This window comes from Emydura macquarii, unplaced genomic scaffold (assembly GCF_026122565.2).
Source record: "Emydura macquarii macquarii isolate MOO-44397 ecotype Brisbane River unplaced genomic scaffold, CSIRO-AGI_Emac_v2 contig_1253, whole genome shotgun sequence".
NCBI classification, from domain to species: domain Eukaryota; kingdom Metazoa; phylum Chordata; order Testudines; family Chelidae; genus Emydura; species Emydura macquarii.
In genome coordinates this window covers 83,252,918-83,272,772 of record NW_027131390.1, presented here as the reverse complement: position 1 = coordinate 83,272,772, position 19,855 = coordinate 83,252,918, and positions in this window count along the sequence as shown.

Below are 19,855 nucleotides of genomic sequence, written 5' to 3'. Positions count from 1 at the left end.
ACTGCTTGGTTCTCAAAATATTTTATTCTATGGACCAACCAAGAGGGAACCCATAGACCACAATTTCAGAAGAACGACACAAATAGAAAAGGAGCAAATAACATTCCAGAAGCCCAAATTTCAGATAGTCCAGCTACAATTTGGCCACAGTTAAACAGTTCAATAGGAGAAAACAAATAGAATACAGAAACTTTCCAAACAACACAGAAACCAACATTTTCTGATGGCCAAAACCAGCCTATGGGAGAGTCAGGATGGTCTGATGGAAGTTCTCTGAAATACACTTCGGCTTTTGTTCAGTGTATGAAGATAAACATTTGAGACTCATGGATGAGTGTGAGACATAAACGTAAAAGGCATCAGGATTTGTCCCTCTGTAGTGGTTAGTACTACCATGCTCTTGAAAGCCTGAACAGAAGATTTAGAACTTCAGACCTTCACGGCATCACAGAATCTCAAAAATTACATTATTTTTTCTCAACATATCCTTCCTATGCACCTTTAAAAAGCTATGTGGGTCTTGAAGTCCCAAGCACCAACAGAAAAGTCCAACACATCAGATGAGGGGAACTTAGGTCACACAGAATATGGATAGTGGTGAGTTTAGTACAAGAAAGTTCAGGGAACTCTGCCAAAATTTCAAGATGGGGCAGAAGTTACAGATGCTAATTCCTCTTATCTTCTGCTAGCCACATGGATTTTCAGTGCATTCTTTTGTGTCCATTTTATGCAGGGGTGATTTGATACAGTGCTTTGATTTAGATCTACTTTGTACTTCCCTTTTACTTGTTCCGTTTTTGTAAAACGCCCTCAGGGAGTGAGAGCAGAATCTCTCAATAAGATAACTGACGCATTGTGGAGGACACAGAAACCATATATTAACTTTTAAACAGATATCTTCTCCTTGTATCATCTTGGATGTGGGTCAGGCTTTCAGACTGCTGTGTATCAAAATAGAACTAGAGAGACAAAACAGAAGATCAAAGTCAGTAACAACATACTTGGGATGTGGTGAATGGGGCCCCCCTTTCAAATATATAAAGCAAGTAAAATGTAATAGCTGGCACAATTCATTTTTCTTTCTTAGCTGTTTTTAATCACTTTTCAGCAGTTGTAAGTTCATTTCCCCCCATTACTGAACTCAGCTGTTTCCAGTGTCTGTTTCAAAAGTAGAAAAACTTCATTTGCCTTAGCTCTGGTTTCCTGTCCAACTGTGAATTAACATACAGCTGGCCACAAGCACCAGAGTGTGAAGAGCAATAAGGTGTTTTTCAAAGTGTTCCTTACACTTTGCAGCATGTATGTGTGTTCTTCAAGCTACTCTAATGCAGTGGCTCTCAACCAGTGGTCTGAGGACGATTTCTAAAAGGTCTGCAAAAGACTTAGACTGAATACTGACTGAACAGAATTCAACTATATGTCGAGACAATAGATTTCCAAAGGGGTCCGCACCTCCATTTGACCTTTTTTAGGGATCCAGCAAATAAAAAAGATTGAGAACCACTGCTCTAATGGAACCACATTTATTTCACATAGTCACCATTAGGGTTGCTACATAATACCCTTATTTTAATTTTTTTAAAATGATATAGGGCCTGATCTTGCATTCCTTGTCAAGCAAAATGCCCAGTGACTTCAGGATCAAACCCACAGTGTCCTGCAATAGTAGTACAAAACAATGGCAGGTTACAAGTGTGTTATTAAAAGCTGTTGGACAATTACTTTATTGTTTTAAAAGTCTGGAGAAATGCGATGCACACAATCTTTTGTGCTAGGAAGAAAACCTCAAATAACTTGAAGTATGACCTAACATTCATTTTACATACTAAAGAGATTTGAAGCAGCTTATCATCACTTTCCAGATATTATTCAAAAGTGCTTCACATTCACAAATCCTTTCCTGTTGTGCTTGTATACCGGCACTGTTCAAAATGAAAGCCATCGAAGGCAAGATTCAGTAGCACACAGGTTTTGAAAAGCAATGGTCAAATCACCAAAACAGTTCACAAAATGTGAAATCAAATTTAAGGACTATAGGATTTGCCAGACTGGATTAGATCAATGATCTGCAAGTGACCATCTCCATATGCTTTGGAGGAAGATGCAAGAATCCCCACAAACTGACTTGTTTATTTAAACCAATGTAATATTTCAAACAGGGAGAAATTTCCCAAGCAACATCTTATTATTCTTATTAACGTGTCCTATATGTCCTTTCTCTATGTTTTCATTTTATTATCTTTCACATAATTAATGTAACATTTTACCTTTCTCTCCCACCCCCCCATTTAACCCCATCAATTTTTCTGTCTTCGATGCTGTTTCATATTTCTCCTCCTTTATTTAATTTCCCTTTATCCTTGCATGGTATTTATAGTTCAGATTAGAGAGATTTCTAGCCGTCTGAAAAATCAGTCCTTGTAGTACTCAGTCCTGCTGTCAGTGGGCCAACAAAAATTAATGAAAGGATGGGTCTGAATGAATGCTGTTCTCTCAGTAGCACTGGATTCCTAAAATTACCTAGACTTCAACATCGTTAGGGCAGGGACTCACTTTTTACAGTCTTTGTACAGCATCTAAGACAATAGGGTCCTGATCCATGCGACAGGCTCCTATATGTTATCGTAGTACAAACAGAAAATAGAAATAAACGAAACATTGAAAAAGAACAAGTGAAAAATCAGTGGAAATAGAGGTCATTGAATGGTGGCAATCTGGTCTAACTAACAAACCCCAAGATTAGATTACAATTTATCCAAGAGTACAAACATTTCATTCAGTTTAAAACTAATTCGATAATTAACATGGTAGTATTTTAACACAGACGTGACCTTTCCCTGACTATACTCTGAAAAAAAAGTTAGAGACAAAGGATGCATATGTGGTTAAGATATAGCATACGGGAAGAGATGATTCTGGCTCTGCCACAGCTTTTCTGTGCAACCTAATCAGATTTCACAAGCAAAGCAGGGTTAGACTAACTCTTGGGAAATTTCTAAGGCCCTGTCTAGCCTATAGTTTTGGGTTGGGTTCTAACTTATAGGAACATACGAATTGCCTTACTGAATCTGATCTGAGATCCAGCTAGTCCAGTATCCTGAACTAACAGTGGCCAGCACCAAACGCTTCAAATGAAGGTGCAAGACAACCTGCTATAGACAGACATGGAATAATCTGTCCTCCAGGAGAGTCTCCACTTAACCTCTAATAGTTAGAGATTGGCTTAAAACCTGAAGCATAAGCATTTTTATTCTTTCTAATTTTTATTTATTTATTTTAGTATTTAATTTTATAATTCCAGATATTATTATCCATATAAATGTCCAATACCAGTTTGAATCTCACTAAGATCCAGACTTCAGAAACATCATGCGGCAATGAGTTCCACAGTCTAATTACTCATTGTGTGTAAAAGAATTTCTATGTACTAGTTTTGAATTTGCTGCCTTTCAATGTTATTGAATGTCCCCTTTTTCTTCTCTGAGTCCCCTTGGTCTTATATTAGTTAATTGTGATCATTGATTGACAATTAAATTAGCTAATTTGATTTTAAATGCAAATGTAGACACTCCACCAAGTTTTGTTCTTGGTTGAGGATCACCCTCATGCTTAGCTAGGACCACATGAACCACAGACCCAGAGCAAGTGTGTGTGTCCTGGAACACATGTTTGTAGACTGTCTACAATAGTGCTAGTTAACTCAAGTCAATTGGCAATCAGTTAACTGGAGTTAAAACATGGTCAAAAATTCTAGTCACATCAGGGCCTAAGGAAAACTCAGGTTCTGAAGAAAGCAGGGCTGGTGATTCACAAGGAGGAAACAGAACTTTTCCCTCTGTCATTACCAAAATAACACTCCAGAATGGTGAACAGAGGCCGTGTGCTGAGGAAAGTGCCTTTTCTCAAATGAGAAATAAAATTGAAGTCCTGATCACTTGTGGTCATTAATCATCCTATAAGCTCTTTTCCCAATAGCAGGGAAGTTCTAGCTTGGGTAATTTTGCCTACCTAAATCCCCCTGCAGCTCCTACCTAAATCCCACTGCAGCTCCTACTGGATATCATTTTCTTCTTCACATCTTTTCTTAAAGTTTTGTGTAGTATTATTTTGCATTACTAAGTTGAGGTGGCCAGAAATACCGTTTGTTTCAAATGGAAAAATTTGAATTTTGGCAGAAATTCAAACAAAAAATTTTCAACTGAAAATCTAAATATTTTGGCCAAAACCCCAAATATTTCAATTTGGAAGTGCTGTTGCAATGCCTAGTGGGAGTTATAGTTCAGATCTCTTAATTCCTGTTTTCCTCTATGCACCATGGTCCCTGGTCAAGCTACATCTCCCATGATGACTATGGTCTCTTCTCTTGGAGAGGGGAAGTGGTGCACCATAGAGACCCTGGTCATGGTGCATGATCAGAGATGCAGCCAAGTCCGTAGAAGAAAATGGGGAGATAAGACAGCCGAAATAAAACTCCCATGAACCACTGCAACAGAATTTCCAAATAAAAATATTTTGGTTTTCAGGTATTCAGTTTTTCAACCAAAAAAACTGAATTTTTCCATGGAAAGCAGATGTTCTGTACCAAAAAAAATTTAGTCTAAACCCATTTCCTGTCCAAAAGCAGTTCCAATGGAACACTTTCAATCTGACTTACAATTAGGTAGTGGCTGTGTTCAACCCTAGAGATCGTTGCATTTCATTGTATATCAACAGGCTATAAAGTATTTGAGATCATTCCAAATGAAAGGCATTGTATAAATGCATCTAGATGGCAGAACAATGGTTGATGTGTAATACCTCACTGTGATCTCTGTCCCTTTCCTAGTAGACAGCATGCCCATCACAGAAAACAAAACAAGACAACAGATTCAGGCCCCTCACCTCAGAAAAGGGAGATGTCAGGTATTAAAGTGGGCCTAAATACTGAAATAACATCAGAGACAAGAAGTGGTTTCTATCAGTCAAGACTGAGGTAGATGAGTTGAAACAGCTTTCATTGCCACTGTCCATGCTGGCCCTATTCTCTGGTTAATAGTGTTCTTCATCCTAAGTAGCTTCTTTCACCAGCACTCATTCCACTTACATTTATTAAGAGCAGTTTATACATCTTCCAGCCTTCCTCCTCCACACCACCTAATTAGATGAATGCAGTTAGAGGAAAAGGAAACAAATTATGGTAGATCAGAAAGAGCCCTGTTTCCCTTAATACAAACTAGATAGTTATCTCAGCAATGACATCTACTTACTTGCTAAAGCAAGATGAGTAATGTACAACTCCTCTGACTCAAACCCTCTTTCCGATTTGCCTTTATTTTGCTGGTTAGCTCTGCAAACAAACTGCATTTAAATTTCTTACATGATTTTATTTTACCTTTTTAAAATCAAGTGACTCATCTCCTGACACACCGGAGAAAAAAATTAAGATCTCCCACCAGAAAATAAACACAAATTAGGACAGTTTGCAACTCTGGCAACTGAGTTTAACAGACGATAACAAAGTGCCCAGTAACTAAGCAACATAAACCTATAAACATTAAGATCTTCAGAGTCATTTAGCTTCACTGCTACCACTAATGTTTGTCAGGGTGGATTATCATGTTACCAGAATGGGATTATACAAGTACAATGATGAAATATCAATGGGGACGTGACTTTGCTAATACATTTGAGCCATCTCACTGGGAACTAAATTATTCCAGAAGCATGAGCAGACACAGACTGAGCTGAGGATTTGTGCACTTAAAAAACGTGCTTTCTCTTCTCACAAACCTGAGTCCTTACTAAATAGTACATCCCATTAATAAGCACAGCATGCTGTCAGTTTATCTTTAATATATGAGCTGTCATTTCTACATTTCCTGCCTGTCAAAGTCCTGATACCTAGAACCATGGTTAATTTAGGAGACAGCATGGACCAGGGGAATCAGCAGAAGATCAGTAGTCAGGAATAGAGCAAGACAAAGCCAACAAGTCCATTTCCCAGTGTTTCAAAGGTCAATGGCTCCAGGGCAGTCCCTGTATGAAAACTGCCTCAGGTCTGGGGAATCCAGGGCTTCAGGACTCCTGGGCCAGCAACGTTCGAGTCAGGCAGCCCAAATATCCAGCTAGCCCAGGAGTCTGGATGCTCTGGGTTCTCTGGGATGGCAGACCCTGGGAGCCCTTGCAGCTGCTGAGTGAAACTGGCACTGTCATTTTCACCCCTGCACTAGAATGTCAGTTTCGGTCAGCCGCCAGTCCCAGGAGCATTTCATTGCAGAAACACGTGTCAGTGGTTCCAAAACAAAAATTAGAGGATTTCTGGTTTGCAAGAAATTTTGAAAAATGTAGGTTTTGTTCCAAATTGGAACAAAACCAAATTTTGAAATGCTTGAATTTCTTGCAAACTGGAAATCCAGAGTTTCAGCCGGCTGGAGACAGGAACTGCTGAAGTGCTACTCCTTGCTCCACCATCCATTTACTCTGTGAGCTTGGAAAGTAATTTAAAACTTTCCACCTCAGTTTCCCATCTGAAGATAATGGGCCCCCGTCATTCTTTGGATTCTGCCGGCTGACCATGAGCTCATAGGCCCTTGGTAGCTGAAAGTCTGCCTTAGAGAAGTGGGAGTTGCAGTAACAACTTCCTGCTGCACTAGGGTGGGAGCTTGCCCGAGAGGGGCTATGCCAGGGCACAGAATCTGCACATCTCCCAGCGGTGTCCTCTGCACAGTCTCCATTGGCTGCTATTTAAAACTGCCCTGCCCTAGTAGAATCCCTTTCACATATCATGGCTACTCATCCCCCCCCCCACCACCACCACCACCACCACTCTGCTCAGGTGCAGATGCCTCTGTGCATGCATGCGTGTGTGTGTGTATTCAGGATGCAGCTTCTCCCCCAACTTCCGCCAGTGGGGTGAATCAAACCCAACAGCACAGTACTTATTGGGCATTTATATGTATCTTCACATACTCACTGTACAAACTATATTCCTCAAATCGCCCTGTGAGGTAGATCAATATTATTATTAGTTAATGCTTGTTCAGCACTTCAAGGAGAGAAACTAAAAGAATATTTGACATTTCTGCCTGGTCTAGCTCCGCAATTAGTATGTGTGCTTTGATGCAGATTCCAACTACAGAGAAAAATTAAATCGGTTACAAACAGGTGTGTTTCAATATTTTCCCCAAGCTCCAAGAGTTAACTACTCTCTTTCACAAGGATCTGATTCTCCAGCGACACTTGCCTGGATGCTGAGGTTTTGTGCACTCTTTCCCTCTTCCTCCAACTTATCTCCTATCCCCACAACTCTGGCTGTTTCACAGTGTTTCTGAACTACCCTACTTCTTCATAATGATCCCTGACACTCTGTGACCTTCCCATCATTTCAGGCTTCTTTTTTCATCTCCGAGTGTGTCCTCTGTGGTTTCTCTCAGCTCCTGCTGTCTCACCCTGTCCTGCCTGTGACCTCTCCAATTCCTACAATCATCAACAAGCGCTACTAGTTCCTCAGGGCTCCTTAAATGTACTTTAAAACAATTTCTGGCCGCTGGCACTTCCTGAGCCCACCAGATAGTCGGTAGCTTTAAACACTGCAGGCTTTAAACACTCAGTCAGTTGTAAGGCCAGCTCTGATTTCTGTAGCCAGCCCTATTTTGGGAGGGTTGGGGGCCAGATATAATCCTGGCAAACTATGGGCCCTGCAATCTGAAACCTTTGAAATAATCTGATATTGACCAGTAGCCAGCTGCAACTGGCTGCTGCTCTATCACAAGTATATCAATCAAAAGAACTATCCTTTTCTTTCTCAGTACCATTATTTCTAGATCATCTGCCTATATTGTCCCATACACACTCAATTTCTTGGTCATCCTTTTCTCACTAGTAAAATACTTGCTTTCTCCAGTGTCCTCGGTTCTATTTACTGAGCCCTTTTCCTAGTTGTTCCACAACAAAGCTGAGAACTATTGAGACATTAGGGGCCAGATTCTGCACTAAACTGCTTGGGTGCAACTCCCATTGATGCCAGTACGAGTTGTACGCTATAACTGAAAGAAGAATTCAGCCCCTAAGTGAGCTTCTTGGAAAGGCACAATAAAAATGTCCCAGTTAGTTGGTCTAGTCTGAAAAATTCCATTCCACAAATACATTGTGAGACAGTCTAGTTTCGCTGCAATGGACATATGCTAAAAACTGCTGTGTAACATCAGAAAGATATCTTCTCTCCATGTCTCATGTTCTAAATGCAGAAAAACCCACAGAACTGTCCTGTAAGATTTTGTCTACACATAAAATCTAAATTCAAACAAACAAACAGTCACATTTCAGCTTCAGAAGCGCACTTTACAGAAAGTGGTGCCTGGTCTCTTGGACCACAGAATTTTCCATCTGATAAGTAACATATGAACCATGCGATGACTCAGAATAACGGTTTGAGTATGTAAATGAGTAAAACATGTGGCATTCAGTACACTCGCTAGCATGCCAACTCATTCTACTACCCAAATTGAACATATGAAGTTATATCTGCTTTGCCAATCAAGTTTAGAACTTTTACACAGCAGATTTTGTTATGAGACAAATAGATGGATTTTCTGATTCACAGAACACCCTCAATCTTATTAACTTAAATAAGAGTTGCAGATGCTTTGAAAATCAGGTCATTAATCTCCAAATAACTCTAGTTTATGTTTAAATCTCAGATTTGCAAATATCTATAAAAGTACAAGATAGTGCTTTTGTCAGGTCTTTTATGATAAATAAATTTTAAACAGAGCTGTATATTTAAAAAGAAATAGCCAAGTCATTTTGAAACAAATCTAACAGACTGGGGTTTTAATAAACTAAAGTTCCATATACCAAAAACTTCAGCAGCAATTCACCACAACTTGTATAATGCAGTTTTAAACAAATACAAACCAAAAGTGCACAAATTGGGGAAATAATTAAACTGGAGTGCAAACCATCCAGAGGCAAAAGCTGCATAAAATAATCAACCAAATCCTCAGCTGGTGTAAACTGGTGTCATGCCATTGAAGTCCATGGAGCTTCACCAGTTGAGAATCTAGCCCAATGTTTCTCTTTGGATATATGCTGGAGAGTGAAAACTTGACGAATCAGTGTATCATGATTTCACAATTCATAAATGGTTTTTAGGAAATCTCATTTAAATTACCAAGCAAAATATGTATAAAGCTAAAGAAGGGTTTCCAAAGTGGAGCAAACTAACACTGTAACAAATCTATATACATGTAGGAACTCTATGATTGTCAGCATTGTGCTGCACACCCTGGGTACTTCAAAAGACAGGACGAGAGCTTATAGCCACTTCGTTGACAGCAGGGATAGAACTTCGATCCTGGTCTAAAAGCACAGCTCCTTTCCAGAATCTGTTAGCTGTTGGCAGTATGGAACTAATGACACACGACTTAACAGTTCTGATTCCACCCAAGAGCATGCCAGAGCAGATGTGCACACCCCTCCATACACATACCAGTTCAATGTTTACACAAGATGAATGTCATGAGTCATTTTCAGTACTGCTGTTAATATTTCAATAAAAATATTTCCCCTCAGTGTCTACCTTCTCCTATTTGTCCTTGCAGTGTTGCCAGGGACACAGGGATCTGAAATTAGTTTGATGTAAGAATATAATTTAGTGACTCAGCACTATGACTTCACTGAAGAAGAAAACAGGAGACATGGGGGATAATGTGGAAATTCAATAAAATATGGTCCATAAAAGTTATGGCCAAAAAAAACCCCAAAACCCTGAATAAACATCTGAAAGGGAACAGATCTACTTTTAACTCAATATATTTGAATTTTTTCCATGCTATGAAAGTCCATCTGAACTTGAATTTCATACCAACCCCCTTATTTTTTGTTTAATCTCTCTGCATATTGTCTCCTAGTCATTTGATGTTTCACTTCCACAGCAGGAAGGTTTATATTTTGTGTTTTAGCAAATGCCTACCAGATGTTCAAGAAGGGCCTTGGTATATAAAACAGGATCTGGAAATTGAAGATTTCACTATATTGTCAGGAGTCAGCTGAAGGAGGAAATAGCTGTGTGTTCATGGGCAAATGCCAACAAAATGCTTTTCACATGGTGTTCGGGATTTCCTTACTTCCAGCAGTGCACCTGTTAATGTTCTTTTCTGCTGCTAGTGATTTGGTGCTCAGCAATTCTGGCTGAGTACCAAAAGGTATTTGTCCTTATATACATATTGGATTTTGGCTAATGGGGGCTGAAATGAAAATCATCTTACAGTTCAGTCTGTTGCTGTTATTGTAGGTATTCAACGAATGTGAATATCATTACAAAATCCATAATGAGCGTGACCTAGCACAAGCCTTGCCTGTGTCATCTTACTTCTTTCCCTGTTGAAGCCAGATTGAGCTGACTTCTTCTAACTTTCTCTGTATACAAACACTGATGCAATGGCTTGATCAATCCACCAGATGGCCTGAAACTCTCTCACCCTACTTTTTTCCTACCATGTTTTTAGTCCTTATAGCTCTAGAAATAAATTTCTAAATAGGAAATTCAGTACTCTCATAGGTGCTGCAACATACCTGTGCCATGACAGCAGTTTTCAATAGACCATCCCTCAGTTTCTCAGATTGGCTTGAACTCAATCCAGCTTCAAACACTGCCCCATTCCCTAGCTTTGGAGAAGATTGGATCTGGATTCTGCTCTGAATTTTTCAATTCAGTAAATAATTGTGATGCAACTGGGTGCCAACTATGTGCTCAGAAAGCTGCCCTTGGGAGTTTACTTTGTTGAAAGGTACGTTGTGACATACCAAAAGAACATCTTTGCAGGACTTAATATACAGTACGTGGAACATTGAGTTAATTAAGTTATTACAAATTCACTTAATCCTCTGTATGAAATGAATATTACACTATTGAAAAGCACAACTGTAGAAATATTTTTTTTTAAATTCCTGCCTTCTCTTTAGAGTTGCTTTTTATTTCTTCTGGTCCCAAACACTGGACAGCTATGAGACAGATCCTGCTCTCATTCACACTGGTATAAGTAATCTCTGTCCCTGAACTCTGTTAGTAAGTGACAGAACCATAAAATGTAGTCACCCATCTCTAGGTTCCAAAAGCATAGGAGAGTACACTGGCTGTTAGACAAATTCATAAGTTTCTCTCTGGTGATTTACATGGTTGCAATAAGTTAAATTCAGTAAAGGATACAGAGGTACTTATAGAGGCCACAGTGTAATGCTACGATTCACTTAAGAGTGGGTGAAATAAATTTTGAGCAAAGAAATTGAATCCATATCCAAAGCATCATAAAGATATTGCATAGAGCTATTGGTTCTGGATAATTCTTGTTTTAGTTTCTTCTCTTTTGTCCCTTTTCATTTTCTTTGGAGGCTTTTACTTCCTTCTTTTGCTGGCACTCTTAAGCTCACACACTTCCCTAAACTCCACTACCCATCAGCCCGTGAAAAATCCTGATATATAAAACATAACACAAATTAAGTGAAAACAAAAATGACATTAACAGAGCCAGATTTAAAAACCCAGGGTCACTGACAAATACATTCCTGATTTGTGGTTGCAAATGTAAGATTTACGTGCATTACTTAGGCACACAATTGTACACAGCCACTCAGCCTCTTAAAAAAAATCTCTCCGATACCTTACATTTCTCTAACATTTCCCATCACAAACACTTTACATATAATGGGCAGAACCACTAAGGCCAGGTCTACACTTAAAACATTTGCTGGTATAGCAATGACTGTAGGTACCTGATGTTTTATGACATTTTTCTACTGACAGAAGTCCTCATTGTACATGCAATTTCCCCCCCCCACACACACACACACACAAAGGGGGGGTGAGGGGAGTTCCAGTATAGATTATTTTGTTTGAGGAACTGATATAAGCAAAAACACTCTGTACATACATACACTACAACATAGGGCTACGTTCCACCAAGCAGCAAAGCTGTTCTTTTTTTCATTGTAAAAAAAAAAAAAAAAAAAAAAAAAAAAAAAAAAAAAGCGAGCAAGAATTTATACACACAGCTAAAGGGCAAAACTTGTCTTCCTCTACACACAGCATTTTTTCATCCATCATTAACCCAACAGCAGTCTGAAAACAGATGGGACAACACATCTTACTGTACCCCAGCAGATGGCAGACTGCTCTCACTAACAAGCAACAGACAGTGCCTTGCTGGCAAAGCAACTAAAGGCAGATTAGACACTGCTCAGAACTTCTAGCTTAAGTTAAGAATTTTTAAAAACTGTTTTAAAAACAGAGGCATATTTGGCAAGCAAAGAGTTCCCTAAAATATGGAGGGTGTGATTATTACTACAATTGTGGAGAGTGCCCAGAGTGTGCTTGGCATTTTCCAGAGATCGGAGAGAGCTGTGTCCTGCCTTTTTGGTTTTTATATATTATATATATTAATTAAAAAAGCCCTCATTCAAATTTGTAGAGCTGGTTATATATACTAGCTATTTTACCAGCTCTACAAACCTGAATGAGGCCTTTTAAAATCCTAGATAATTGCAGCCACAACATTTATTTAAGGGAAAAATCTTCAAAAGCACCTAAGGGGTTGAAGAGCAAAGGCCTGTTGAAAGTCAGTTGGACAAATGCTCCTAAATCCTGTAGCCATTTTTGAACATCTTTGTCTTAAAGGTTCTGACACCAGTTGCCTCTTTCAAGTTGCTTGGTTCATGTTTGCAAGCAATTATGAAGTTCCATCATATTATGTTGTCACTTGGGAATTGTAAGTATTGTACCTAGCCTTCAGCAGCATGAGGGGAAGAACAATGATTTCACTGAATTCACTGCTAATGTCCCCTATTTTGTTTGGGTGATTTCATGCCCCATCAGTGTCATTCACACTCATAGGCACAGACATTACCATCAGGACATCAAGTCCCTTCTTTAACCTTATCCACTCCTGGTCCTCTCCTTTCTCATCCATGGGCCCCTTCTCTGTTTCTTCTCCCTCTTCCAAACCATTTCCTCAGTTTCATATACCGACAATATAAATGTCTATAGGGATATAAATGTGTTCATTAAATCCATGTGCAATAGTGACAGAGTTCAATAGGAACTTGTGTGCATAGACTTTAAGAAGTGCTAATCAAGTTCAGGCTAATTTCTACTAAACCAACTGTTACGCTAGACGAACTCCAGTGAAATCAATGGAATAAGTACTCCAGATTTACACCGTTATAACTGAGAAGAGAATTTGGCTCATCAATGTCATATTGTAGCCCAATCAAGTCAATGTGCAAAACTCTTGGGCGATGCTTTAAGGAAAGTAGATTACCTTGGCTAAAACAGGGGGCACCTAATAGCAAGGCATATTCTACCCTCCACTTAAGACATACAGAAGGGAGCAAAGAGCCCTAATTACAAAGAAGATCAGAGTGGTAGGATACTCATGGAAAGGAAGACAGATACATGGTTTGATCTCCCAAATATGGAGCTGCCTCTCCTCTTCGTGGCAACTATGTAAGCTTCCTGTGAGAGCAGAGCGGCAACAGAGTGGCAGAGCCATTTTCTGCAGCACATTCCCTTCCCATAGAGCTCCGGAACTGAGGAAGCAAAATAAGTTAGCGCTGCTTGGGGCATCAGTAACCCCTCTCCAGAGTTTTGAGAGACTTCAGAGAGTATGTGGGCAGAAGGGCAGCCAGTGGCAATTTGGCAGTCTTTCTAGCCAATCTGCCACTGCAGCCTGGAGAAGAGCAGAGTGTCCCCATTTAGGGTCTAAAATCTATAGATATGCATACAGCAGGAGCTTCCAGAACCACCAAAGAGAGGTGTGAGGGACCCACTATGCAGTCTCCCCTATTGGAGAGGAAGTTGTGGCAGAGAGAGAGAGAGAGAGAGAGAGAGATAACATTGCATATTATGCAAACATTTTAATCTAAGTTTTCCATGGCAGGGAAGATATGACCCAGTATACTCAGACTCTTAAGGCCTTTGTCTGCTGCGTAGAAGTTTCAGCTTCCATGACCCATTATTGAAAAAGAGTGCAACAATGCATTGTCCAGGCTGTAGAAAATACCAGCTTTTTAAAAAAATTAAAATAGAATTTTATGCTTCATAGGAACAATGGCAAAGAGTACTTAATTTATTACAATTGCCACTTTCTGAAAGTCTATTATGTGAATTATGCATATAAAATACAACATTTAAACAAATTATTTACATCCAGAGGCAGCTGCAATATTAAGCAATAACATTAAGCAATTTTTTAAAAAATAAATACATTTTACTTGCTACAGTATGGTAGGTTAAACATTTTACAGTATGAAGATTGATTTCATCACTAAGTACTGTACTAAGTTCTAAAATATTCTGTTGCTTCTAGATAAAATATTAGTATTTCTATAAAATGCACAGCTTTTACAGACACTTGTACAATGACAAATACGATACATTTCTCTTTGGGGACTGAGCTCCATAAAGTTAATCACTAAAACTCAAGAGTTATGCTTAAAATGCATTCAGTCCATTTATCCACAAAATACATTCAGAGCCTTTGGATACAATTTATTGCACATTTCTCATACTGTAGAAATATTTTGTACCTTTTAATACTTATTTCCCTGTACATTCATAAATTGTGCAGTCTAATAAAGGGAACATTTACGTTCCATCCTAAAAACTTCATGAAGACAAATGTGTCTCAACAGATGATCCTTACCACAGTCTTTCAAATCACAAACATATAGCTTGCAATATGAAGTTAAGATAGTTGCCTTGTACAAAATAAAACAAATTATTAGTTCTATTTCTTATACAGAACATACAATAATTGGCTTGGTGCTTTAGAAATTGTCAAAAACAGCTTTATAAAACTAGTACCTGAACAATGGGGGTTTTGTGAGCCACAATCTTCACATATAGAGAGAGATGCATTCTGCCCGCACTGTTTTCACAGTAAATTCTACTGTATTTAGGCTGTAATCCTGAATTCTTTACTCAAAAATCTCCCGTTATGTCTGCTTCTGATCTCATATATGAGACTCCATTAATTGCTATGGAATTGTTCCTGTTGTATGCTGGTGTTTCTGAAATCATAATCAGTCCCAGTAACTTCCGTGAAAGATTTGCATGGAGACAGCGCAGGTCTTCGGGCCAAATTTTGCTCCCTGTATCTAAGTTACCTTACTGCAGTAAGTAGCAACCTGATCCTGCCTCACTGAAGTCAATGGCAAAACTCTTAAGGAATCCAATAGAATTGGGAGCTGGCCCCAAGTGGGCAGGAGTTAACCTTTTATTTGTAAACATTTGTAAAGTTAAACCTTAGAGGCTGTTTTAAGGCAAGTCTTAGACCTTGTTTCAAATGCTGATGAAAATGGGGCCTTATTCTGTCCAATCTGCAATGTGAATATCTACTGTATAGACTATATTCTTTATCTCTAGGGCAATACAGCTCTTTACTACAGTAAGAGACCCCCAGTACAAACTGAAGAGAAGAATTTCACACTATTATTGTAATAACTGTTTGGATATAAGTTCCACACTCTATATTACTAGGTTATTTATGTATATTGATGTGAGATAATAAAGTATCGTAACAGAGAATAGTGAAGTAACAATGAGAAGTCTAGTATTTAATAAGGGCTAAAAATATAGGCTCAACATAGGATTCAGATAAACATGCTTAAGTGCAAATAAAAATAGCAAAGTGCAAAAAAAAGACCTATATTAAAATGATGTCAGGATTTTAGCTTGGAGCAGAGTTAACATTTATGGAGGAAACTTAAAAAAAAAAAAAAAAAGTCAGGTGCTGCAAAAGTTAAGATTTAAACCATGCAACTTTAATGTTGCATTAATGTAAGTTTTTAGTTTTCATTTCCCAGGTTTTTATTCAAAGGAAAAGTCTCTGGGTACACAAACAGGCAGCACTAATTGGTAAAGCATGCCTCTTTATGGTGGCCACACTTAAAAAAAATTTCAGTTATGAAATATGCTACCAGCTTGAGGCAGCCCTTGTTTCAGAACTGAGGAATACTAGGAGAATCAATCATTTATCTTAAACAAGTAGTTTTCCTCACTGTAACTCAAAATGACTCAATGCAATCTGCTCAAATTTAAAGAGAGAGAGAATGAGCTTACCTTGGGGCAGAGACCAAAAAAAAGAACATTTCCAGCACAAGAGGAGACATTTTTAGAATAGTGGTATAGTTTATCAGTGTTTTAATGGAAACGTTTTTAAACCAATATTAAAGCATTAACTACCATCAAAACAACTATTATTATGTTTGGCTCAAGCTCATTTTACCCAGAACACGCTCTTTACAAGCAAAACAAGCGTGATGCAAAAACCAATTATATGTTTGAACCCAAGGAATGCTGCAGAGAGTCCATGGCCTCACAAGCACTGGGACTTTCATGGATTTAATAGAGATGAAAATATACAGGATTTGATAACAAGTTACCTTTAAATATGAATGGATTTTCATTGAGAATAATATCCTTTTTGACCAACCTATAAAATTCTGTAGGAGGGATATAATTCAAATTCCAGGACAGTTCGACAATTTTACAGAAAAGTTGTAAATCCTCTATTAAATTTCTATAGGGTTTTTCCATAAGGGTAATGGAAACTCAAAACAAAAAGAAGAGAAATAATACATGTAAAGAAAAAAGAACTTAAACTGATAGGAGCAAGAGGTAGAAAAAGTGCAATGGAAAATGAGGCAAGTACTACTAAAGATGAAGAAGTAGGGAAACAAATAGAGAATCATGAAACTGCAGCTAAGATATATATATATTTACAATTTTACAGAGAGAAATCATGAAAAAATGAAGTGGACATGACTTGGAAAACCAATTTTGAATAAAATGAGTTGGTAAGAGGCATGACAGTTTATTTTGCACATTCCAAGATGAGAACAGATGTGAGAAAGGTAGGATTATATAATTATTTGTTTTTCTTTGTTATAAGAAATTTTCCTATCTATCAAACTCACACAGTTTTTGTTTCCTTTCTTTTACTATGACACAATAAACTCATTGTTGCCTGTGTTTTTACTAGGGCACTACAGAATCCCACAAGTGTTTGGCTCCACCTGTAATCTTATTCTATGAAGCACTGTAGTTCATGTAGTCTAAATGTTGGGCTTTTATGTGGTAGCAATTGGACTGGGGCAGGTGAGATTTTTCTAGCATTTAGTAGTCAACCTGCAGCATAGAATTAAAAAGCCTATTATTACAATAAAAATTTAACATGGGAGTCATGCTTGTGTATAAAGGATAATTGCTTAGAATAGAAAATTGTTAGCATGGACGCTATCTTTATCTACCTGTAGAGCCCAATGCACATCTAAGCCACGCTACAAAGAATAGCAGCAGCAGACTTGTTTCTTTAAAATTATCTCTGTGCATGATTTAATTCCATAGTTTAAATAAAAATGCTGCCTAGCTTTGATGCAACAACAGGTCTAGCACAATCTTTTATTACTGAAAAAAAGGAAAAGTGCCAGATCCGAATTTGTGGGGAAGCCAGCAGTGGGTTCAGTTTTTACTTTAGTATCATATATTGTACACAGAAGAGTAATATTAGTACAGAATGAATAGTAGCAATCCAAAAATTACATTGTAGCCATTTTTAAAGTTACTTTAAAATAATTGGGCTTACACTGGATTTCAGACTACCAAAAGCAATTTTGAATAAGAATATTAGACATTTTAAAACACATTTTGATATTATTTTTGTGCTATAGACAATTTTAAAATTTTTCTCTTGGTATCAATATGTTGTAGTGGAAATTCACAGATATTTTATTTCTCTTTTATATGGATAAAGTCTAAGAGAATAGTGAGAATAATAAATAGTGGTTGCAGGGTGCTGAGCCCTTTGGAAAATCTTGCCCCAACTGCATATGTTGATCACGGTTGAAAATGCGACTTCATGTTAATAAAAACACATCTGAAAAGTTGTTGAAGTACTTTGAGCTTGATCTAGCTTGCAATTAAGTCAATGGGAGTCTTTCCATTGATTTCAGTGGGAGGTGGATCAGGTTCTTTTCTGAAGAAAGTCCTTCACAATTTTTGTTTTTAAATAAAAGCTGTTTTTTAATTACAGGGTTTGAGCTCAGATGCTGGATTTGTCTATCTTTGCACATTCATTGATGTTAAAAAGAGCCACACCATCTTTAAAATTTGTAAACAGATAAAATGCAAGCCTAAGAAAAACTCTCTGGTAACAGATTTGTGGTGATTGATTACTTTTCATTTAATTTTCAAATAAATATTGTAGATTAGAAAGTTTGTCTCTGACAAAACTGCCTGGTAAAATTTACCCATTTGGGACATACAAAAAGTATTAAAAATATATGATCAGTTTGACAGCAAATCCAAACATCTAGAAATACAATTTATAGCTATCATTAGTGACACAGGCTCATATTTTAAAGGTATTTAGGCATTGTTCTACTCAGCACTGCAATACCTAACTGATTTAGGCGCACTATAGAACTTTTAGTGCATCTGAGCAGGGTCTAGATGGTCAGTTGGAGAATGGCAGGCTAGAGCATTGTATACTTACACCGTGGCTTGTCACACACTAAGTGGCCATGTGGACAAGGCAAGCCCTACATCTCATTTTAAAAAGTGACTCAGGCAATGGTACTATGCTTCTAAGTCAGTTAAGAATTGCAATGCTGAGTTGAACACCACCTAAATACCTTTACAAATCTGGGCTCTAACCTAATTACAGGAGCACAAATAACTAAATCTTCACCTCACTTTCAGCAATGTAAAGTGACTGTATAAATTGTACAAACATTTATGCTACATATCACTAGTATCGATTTAAAGAACAAACATCCACCGCAACAGATGTCAACCTATCAGGATAAAACAAGGATCACTGACTTTGCTGACTGAAGGCTATATTCCTGGTTTTCTACTTGAAGTAGAAGTCAAAAGGCCCAATGACAGAGATTAATCATACCCATAAAACTATCAGGTATCTATGGTATGTAAGATCAACCACTCTTGTAAAGTTTTCCTCCTCTCCCTGCACCGTAAAAGACCATATTGCCCAAAATAAGTGGTGTTGTAGAGAGATTTATAGACCTGATTTTGTATTTCCTGGATTTTGTGGCTTTATAATATATATTTTTAAACTGTGGTTACAGTAGGTTAAGTAATTATTCATGTAATAAAACAAAATCAAAGATACATGAACAGACTCTGTCTCAAAGTGTATGAGAGTTATTTATCCACATGACTTCTGAGCCATTACAGGAAATCATGAAATATTAGATTATTTAGGAACTTTAGAAAATGCCCACTGGTGCTACACTTCTGTAAGCTAACATTACTGTGAAAATACCTATTTAGGGATTGGTTCAAGGTCCTGTTACTTATCTACCCGATGCTCTGGGGCTGTTAATGAAATGCATATTTGACCCTTCTGAAGAAACCAATATGTCAATGAGTACCTTATGTCAATGAATACCTTTGTCCAATGGTGCCAGAACTGGGGGGGGGGGGGGTTCAGAGGGCCTACTTTTAAAAGTAGGCGAGCCATGCCCCCCACTTTTTAACATGGGCATAGTTGAGGGGCAGAGGGTGGTGTTGGCCCCCCTGCCTCAAACTGCAAGCTTCGGGTGGCCATGGAGGGACGGTGCACTTTGCAGTGGGGGAGTGGTCAGCTTTTCCACGAAGCGCAGTCCCTGCCAGTGCTGCTCCACGCCTGCCAGAGGCTTGCAGGGTTTGTTTGTTTTTTGGGGGGGAGGGAAGGATGGGGGGAGGGACACTGCCCCCTGTCCCCAAACTACACCCATGTTACAAAGTGTGGGGCATGGCCCCCTGCCCCCTCACCCCCAGTTCCAGTTCCACTGCTTCTACAAAGGTTCTGGTGCC